The sequence below is a fragment of the Hipposideros armiger genome, unplaced genomic scaffold, assembly GCF_001890085.2.
Source record: "Hipposideros armiger isolate ML-2016 unplaced genomic scaffold, ASM189008v1 scaffold_111, whole genome shotgun sequence".
Classification (NCBI taxonomy): domain Eukaryota; kingdom Metazoa; phylum Chordata; class Mammalia; order Chiroptera; family Hipposideridae; genus Hipposideros; species Hipposideros armiger.
In genome coordinates, this window is record NW_017731461.1 from 1,862,750 (window position 1) to 1,871,789 (window position 9,040).

A 9,040-nucleotide genomic window follows, 5' to 3' on the forward strand; every position below is an offset into this window, starting at 1 on the left:
CTCCAGGTTGAGCTGTTGTTCAGCATCTTAGCTGCAGAGGGCAGTGTCACTGGCCCTCATATGTGGGATCCGAACCAGGGCCCTCTGGCATCCCAAGCGAGTTCCCAACCATCGTGCCACTCGGCCGGCCCTGTCTGTTTCTAATACGGTACCCCTGTCCTCAACTTGCCTGGCATTCTCCTTCCAAAGATCTTTGGTTTTTCCCTTTTCAGAGAATAAACCCTCATTCTTCTCCTGAGGTGAGAAAAAGGAGCTAAATTTTACCCGCTTTTTAAATAGTTTCAACCAATCTTTCATATTTTACAACAGCTTCCTCATTCACCTCTACTTTTGGTGGTACCTGGCACTTGCGGTTCAAGGCTGTTATGCATGGCTGCATAGAATGTGCGCTGCACAATTGTGAGGGCACCTTTCTTATACTGTAGATGTTATGGAATTGTATATTTATTATGATACATTTTTGGCGGAGTGTTTTGCGAAAAGGGAAGTTAGTTCTAATTCACACACAGGACTGACATGGGCTAGCAGCAGATTTACTACAGTTAATTAGACTTTTGCAAGTTTAGTGCAATCAATCAGGTTGGAGTTCGCCTTTGCCCATTGCCAACTTATGATCAGCTTTCTCAGGCTTGTTAAGTTAATTGCAACTAGTCTGTCTGCTTTCTAGCTTTCAAAATTTTGCTGCGCTCCCCCCCCCCATTCTTCTTGTCCTTATGTGTCTATATCTTTTATAAAGAGTTCTGTTCACTCTAGTTTCAGAAAAAAGTGAAATTAGATATATGCACTCAATTTGCCATGTGTATCTATAAGTCCACAAAAGTAGTATAGACAGAAGATCACTGAAGCCTTTGTGGTACATTCATTCCTCTAGAGTCTAAGCCCCTGGTTCCCACCTGCCTGGGAGGTCTTCTGTATTACTGCAGTGGGTTTGTGAATAGGAATGTACCTGTCTAAAAAATGTTCTTCCATTTAAAAATTCATGTTAAGTAAATAACCACAGAACACATGCATTTAAGTATAAAGATATTCATTGCAGTTCTGTTTATAATTTTAAACATTAAAAACAAAACAACATATAATAAGAGATTGTTAAATTATAGCTTGTCCATATTAATCTACATTAAAAATCATATTGTGAATGAACATTTATTTACATGGATGTATATGTATGATGTATTCTCTAAATAATAAATCAGGTTAATAAACAGCTTGATCCCATAAAAATAAATTTGTAAGAAAATTATGTAAAAATGTGTGTATATGTGCCTAGATAAAAATAATATGGAAGAATATATAAGTGCTGATGGTGGAATTATGGGTGATTATATATTTTTTGTTTATCTGTATTTTTTACTTTTCCTGTATTGAATTCTTTTAAATATTAGCAAAATAAAAAGCTATTTATCAATGTTAGTTAAAATGTTAATAGACAGGGCTTCCTACTCAAAAATGTCAGGCATGCTTAATTCTATCCATAGATCTTGTCAAGTCACCAGAAGTTTAGATTTGGGCTACCTCACTGTGATCATAAACAAAATTGACATTCCTTAGTGACTTTTTAATACAACTCAAAGGTCCCTGTGTATAAAGCCCCATAGAGATAGTTATTTTGCAATTCAATGTTTGGAAAAGCTTTATTTTCCCTGTGAGCCTGGTGTGCTTCCTCTTTCTGACTATGGCAATTACATAACTGACTGAATTTCTCTCTTCCTGGGCTTCCAGGAATCTAAAGCCAATGTGAAAGTCAACTTTTGCAACTTTGTTGCCTTATTGCATCCGTGATTTTGTCCTTCAGCTCTTGTGCTTTATCAGGTCATGATTTTTTGCTATTATTTTTATTTTCCCTAGTCCTGAGGCTCTCTCTCTCTCTCTCTCTCTCTCTCTCTCTCTCTCTCTCTCTCTCTCTCTCTCTCTCTCTCGTCATCATCATTGCAATTTTCACTGCTTCAAATCTTTGGCTATGAAGAATGGTATATGTAAACAAAACCAAACAAATAAACAAATAGAATCGTTATCTTTGTTGGCAAAACATCACTATGTTGACTTAGAATGTGCTCAGTACATTTCGTGGTATTCGAGTCCACGTCAGTGGTCCCACCTGGCTGTTGCACCACCAGCGGGTGTTTTTGACACAAACATCTAGCTGTGGTGTATTTCTCAGACACGATGGATCATGGTCTATGCAGGGTAAACAGGCCATAGTGAAAAGGCTAAAGACCAGGGACCTGGTGTTTTGGCAATAGCTTGAGCTGTTTCTACCTCTGTCGGGGACAGGAGAGGAAGGGAACTTAAGAGGTATGGGATGGGGCAGGAGGGAGAGGTGGACTCCATTCTCCATGATGACTTGGCCGCTGTTCCGGGGCTTGGCTGTCCTTTCCCTGCCCGGCCCTGAGCTTCTGTTCCTATGCTTAGATCAGCTTATACATGGACCCTGGCTTCCCTACGTTTCAACAGTCCTCTTTCTTCCAAATCATAAGCCCCTTGAAGTGATGGGAAGAAGACCTGGCTTTCTACTGAGTCCAGTGGGTTCCTGGCTTCTCCCAGTAAGGAGCGTAGAGGCTCTGTTTTGGTTGTGGTCCCAGGAGCAGGGTTCTCATATCCTGTGCATGAGACTGTGTATTGAACATGGATTTCCGAGTCAGACAGACTCAGGATTAGCCAAGAGCAAGACCCTGAACAAGTTCCTGAATCTTTCTGAGCCTCAGTTTCTCTGTAAGTGAAATGAGGATAACAATACCTACATTGGAGTATTGACTTGAGAATTACAGATAATACAGATAAATACTGGGCGCATGGTAGGTGCTCAACATGGAGTTAATGTTATCAAGTCTTTTCAAATCCTACTGGGCCAGACTCTGAAGGGCAGAGAGGCTTGCAGGTGCACCCAGGCTACTTCCTATCACGGCGCCCTGTCCGTACTGAGCCCCTCATTGTTTTCCCAATGTGCTATGGACTGCATAGCTCCCTGCCTCCATGCCTTACGCCGTGCACACTGCTTCTTCCCTTCATCACCTGGACAACTCTTCCTTTGCCGTACGGCACTTGGAACATCCCTGAACTCAGTGAAATCTTAGTTGGGTATTAGTCTTGCCGAGTTCATCTCCAGGACCTGGCAGGGTCGCTGGCATACAGTAAATGGTCCCTCCTGTCCAGGTCTCCAGTCATGTTGGTCACCGTGTTGCCTGCTGCTTTCATCAAGGCTTTGGGTATTTTTGATGCAACGTTAACTTTTCTTCTAAGCCCACCATGCCTCACATCGCTCATTCCTGGCCATAGCCCAAAACATAATACTTTCTGCCAAGGTGAACTCTCCCACTCTCTTTCCTGCATTGTTCTTTGATTATTCTCCTTATCTGACACCCCAAAATTCTGTTTCCTCCCGATTTTCCCACGGCCCTCTGGAATAAACTCCTCGGTGTCTTCAGCCATGCCTAGAAGACTCCCTCCACTTCCTGACCTTCAGTGAAAACTGGCTTCTCCTCAGGGCACCTGCTCTCTGGTTTCTCCTGCAGCCCTCCTTCATGGCGGCTGATCATTCTCAGGTTGGTTGGTGATCCACACAACCTAGCTTGTTAAACCTGGCTTGCTCACCGCCCTTGCAAGCCTCCTCCCACTGTTTTCACCAGTCAACACCTCTTAGGAATGTAACAGCCAGGCTAGTGTGACTTCAGGAGCTGAGGGGGAAAGGAAATCTGGGCTACAAGCATTTGCGTTGCAAGGTCCAGAGCCCCCTCCCTATACGGAGAGTCTCAATGCTGGAAGATTAATTTTACTAAGAAAGATGGAAGTTTCTTAAAATGCATCAATGTCCCGATTTTTGGCAAGACTTTTGGAGTTTATTTATTTACAAAGGGAAATAACATATCTATACAATGAAGAGATCAGGTAGTTACCACCCTGCAAAGTAATGAAACTAACAGGAGTCGACCGAACATCGCACATCTCCTGATGTACTTTAAAGTATACCATGAACATAACTGAGGCTTGAGACCTAGATTCAAGTTTATGGGAAACATAGAAGACAGAGAAACAAGGTAAATGACATTACAAAGAAACAATCAGACAGGTTAAGAATATGGGTTAGTCAACAAAACAACCGGTTTGGTCTTTTAAAAAAGTTTACGTCATTTAAAAAAAAACATAGGAATGCTTTATTAGAGATGAAAGAGTACTTAGGGCAATGCACAAACCTTGACTGGTTGTTGACAGAAAAAAAATAATAAAACAATAATAAAAAGCATTTTAAAGGATAAATGGGTAAATTTGAGCATGGACTGTATATTTGATGATATTGTGGAATTATTGTTGACTTTCCTGTTGTGGCTGCTCACTCGCAGGTTGTGAAAGAATTCTCAAGTCAGGTAGAAAGACAGAAGGAAGATTTATTAAAGAGAAGGTTGGGCTGGGCAGAGTCTGCTGGAAACTGCTGCATTGAATCTTTGTTTCATCTCAGGTTTTATATTTTCTAACAAGGATATAAATCATTTTGGCCTATAGTGGGATTTTCTATTGAGTTCTGCTTTGTCCCTTAGGGTGAAGGAAGCAGTTGAAATGGTTATTGCAACCTTTGCATATGATATATATTATAGATTTAAGGTGGAGCCAGGACTGGATCCCATATAGATGCAAAACCTTTTCCAAGACACAGAGCCAACACTGGGCCCAAGTAAATAGAAACATTGAAACTGATATGCATAGTAAATGTATCGGAAGCAGAATTATTAAGGTTTGGCAGAAAGGAGGCAAACAAAGAAAAGAAAGCTTTCAAAAAGTCCCAAGCTAAATTACACCTTGTTGTGTCATTGGAATTAACCCCTGGTTATTCGCAAAAGGTGAAGGAATTCACAGCCTTGAAAATTAAGAGATTAAGGGGAATTTATTCAAGAAGAAAGATGCTGGCATAGAAGTTGCCAGAGCAGACAACTGCACCTAACTTTAGGTTAGCTTTTTCTTATGTAAGAAAGGGTAGGTAAATTTCCTTACAACAGATGTGATGTATAGACTGAGATCATTTGATTGACATATGTTTGTTATATAACTATAACTTTCTGCACATGCTCTTACCCAGAATGCATACAGAAAAACCCATGGCGGGGCCAAGCCTTAATGTTCATGTTATTTTAATTGTATTATAATGAGGCTAGAGTTCAAATATCGAACAGGTCCCAGCAGTTTGCACAGATGTCAAAACCAGATTACTCCGGTTATGGTCTTATCTCCCTTTTTAAGGGGTGTTTGGACACTTTGATTTATTTCTAGGGGATGAGCCTGGTGGTTCCTGGGGAGGGGATGCAGGCCTGGGCAGTTCCCCTTAAGGCTCACTTTTATTAACCTTTTTTGCCTCATAAATTGAATTATATCAGAGATCCAAATCTCAAAATAGAAGATTTAGTGCCACCATTACAATCCCCATCTCATCATTTCCCAGGTATGATAAGAGTATTGTGGTCTTGTAGAAAAGAGTGTCCTCATTTTTTAGAACATAAAACTGAAGTTATTTAGATGAGAAGTGCACACTATCTGCCACTTCCAAATGGTTAAGCACACATGTAAAGCACATGCATGTATATAGAGAGAGGAAGCCAACAAGGCAAAATATTAACGATTATTGAACCTCGATGGTGAGTACAAGGGTGATCATTGTACTGTTCTTGCATCTTTTCTGTATGTTTGAAAAATTTCATAGTAAATTAGAAGGAAACAAAAAGACCATGTGAAACCTTGAGTCCATTTCTCAGGGAGAAAATTCCAATCTTCTTCCTGGAGGATAAAGTCTAACTGGCCAACATGTTGGCCAAAGGGAAAGTTAGTGTGTGGAGGGAGACATCTCATAATTTAATATATAAAGTTTTACTCAAATCCTCCTTTTCTGAGTAAAAGAACCCTGGCCCCCAGCAGTACCTTGTTTTCCCCAGGCCAGAGACCCACTTTTTAACCCCCTCCAGAGAATAAATTTCTGTTTTTCTGCTGCTTTGGGGGAAGGACAGTAGCCCAGACGAGTGGAGTTGGAAAGGATATCTGTTTCTCAAACAGACGCTCAAACAACTGACACATTTTTTGCCCCACTGTCACCCACGCTTCCAGAAAAATTTGTTACTGCTAATGTCTGAGCTTTCAGGGAGTCCAGCAGTACAAATCAGGGGGTTTCTTGGCTTTCTCCATTGCTGCTTTAAAAATTATCTTCTCAGGTGTGTCCTGTTACTACCACATGGAGGCTTTCCAGCTTCCAAACTGTCTTGTGTCTCTTATTCTCTTTGTGGGTTTAGTGGAGTTTTTTGTTTGTTTGTTTTAAACTGCACTTTAACGCCATTGTATTGGAATTTCAGAAAAAAGCAGAAGCTAATTAATGCATACAATCAATCTACCATCCTTTACTAGAAGTCAGTCTGATGTTCTTTAGTCTTTTCCCCCCATATACTAGTTTGAAAGTCATTTATTCTTTGTATTCCTTTAATTGGCTATTCTTAAATTTTTAGTATTCCTGCTTGTCATAACAAAGTCTAAAGATAATCAATATTCCCATCTTCTTCCTGAATAATGCAAATTCTGCAGAATGCGGTAATCTCTCCTTTTCCGTTTCTATGTTACTTTGGTCTACTGTCTTAGTTTGTTAATATTTATAACACTTCCTCTAAAGTAATCCCTTCATCAATATATATTGATGAAGGCCCCCTACCATGTGACAAGCAATGCTTTAAGCACTGGAAATACAGCAGTGAATAAGACAGACTAAACTACATATAAAAATATTTTATGTTAGGTTGAACTATATAAAATTGCCAATATTTGACTAATTTTCAGTTATAAAAAACTAATCTCATATGGTTTAAATACGTATATATATATAAATATGTATACACACATATTTATATAAATACATATAAAATTACTAATGCTTTTTCCATTTACCTAAACATTTACCAATTTCATTGTTCATTGCTTGCATGTCTGTTTCTATCCCACTCTTCTCTGGGTTCTGCTTCCTTTTCAGATCCTAAGTAGTTTTTTTATTGAGAATCTGTGACTGATGCTTTCTCTCAGGCCTTCTTTGAAATTAACTTGTTACTATTGAATAAAAGTACCTGAATATAATTCTTGGTTGGCCATTAATTTACCTTCAGTAAATTGAGAAGACACTGCCGATAAGTCAGTTGTCAGTTTAATTTTTTCATCTGTAGATAGTCTTCTCCCTTCGGTTGACTTTAAGATCCTGTATCTTTGATGTTGTACAGATTCACAATAATCTGTCTTCATTTGGATTTGTTTTAATTTAGCCTACTCAAGACTCAGGATGCGTCTGGCAACTGAGGATTCAGGTCGCATCTTTCTTCGATTTTCAGAATCTCTCAGCCATTATCTTTTGAATATTGCCTCTCCTGAAGTCTCTCTATTCTCTTTGCAGAAATTCCGGTTAGGCATATATTGGACCTTCCCATTCTCTCCTCCATGTCTTTTACCTTACACTTCACATTTTCCTTCTATTTATTTCTATGATTCTTTCTAGGTGGTTTTCTCAGATCAACCTTCTAGTTTACTAATTCTCTCTCCAACTGTAGCTAAATGAGTTTTTATTTTATTTTAATGACTATATTTTTTCACTTCTAGATTTTCTATTTAATTATTGTTTCTTTTTGAAATATAATGCAAATAGATTGTCTTTCAAAGCAAAACAAAAAATGATTATACAGGTCACTACTTAATTTGCTTAACTATTTTAATGTTGTGTTGAGGATAAATACATTTATTTTTGAAGTATATTTGAGATGTATATTTGTTGTTGATATTTATTTATTTTTTAATTGACTTCCATTAAAACCTGGTGATAGAAGTATAAACAGTGTAGAGTAGATCCATAATAAATAGTTACTACATTCTACCCATGTCTCTGGTCTGTTCTGATGTGGAATCCAGGAACTGATGCCACACCATTTACATACACACTTGAGTTATTAGCAGGGAAGACCAAAGGAGAAAAATTTGCAGTAAGTTTTACTTACTATTTAGAAGGAGGAGTCACTAATACTCCTTTAAAAAGCATTCACGGGAAAAAGACTGTCTAGGAGTTCTTGGTGCATATTGAAATTTTATTTGAGATCCATATTTGGTGTGATCAAAAAATACAGTGAATGTTTAAATAAAAAATAATTTATTGCACTAAAAGACACATTGTCATTAATCTTCCTCAAAATATTCCTCCTCACTATGAACACATTTATCCCATAATTCTTGCCACTTTCTGAAGCAATTCTGGAAGTCCTCTTTCGTGTCTTTAGTTGCACTGTCATCACTGCCTCAATGTCCTGAATCGATTCAAAACGTTTACCTTTTATGGTCATTTTGACTTTGGGGAAGAGCCAGAAGTCACACAGTGCCAGATCCGGTGAATAAGGTGGATGAAGACACACCGTAATGTTTTTATTTGACAGAAATTACTGTACCAGAAGCAATGTGTGACAGGGAGCCTTTCTATTGTGATAAAAAAAACTGGTGAATGCTGTTGCCAAGTGCCATCCAGCAGAAAGAAAGGGATCTTCAATATGGGAAGCTGCACATCAAACATTAGTAACAGTGTGTGACATGTTTCAACTTATTTGGTGCAGTCAGTCGGGTGTGTACAGTTGAGTACAGTTGAGTACAGTTGAGAGGTGTGTTTTAAAGTGTGCAGTAAATCATCCTCCATTATGACAATACTCCATGTCACACATTACTTCTGGTAGATGGCAATTTCTGTCAAATAAAAACATTATGATGTGTCCTCATCCACCTTCTTCACCGAATGTGGTACGATGGGACTTCTGCCTTTTTCCCCAAAGTCAAAATGATTCAGTGTCACGTCCTGCGTGGCAAGGGCAAATGGGACACGAGAGGGGCGACGCAGATTGAATAAGTAGACAGAGACAGAAGTAAGATTTAAGTGCGAGACCAAGGGACTCAGCCTTCAGAGAGTCAGACTGAGCCACCGAATCGGGTCAACGCTTGGTTTTTATTGAGAAGTAAAACTGCTGTTGATCAGATTATCATCCGTTTGAGGTCTGTGCCT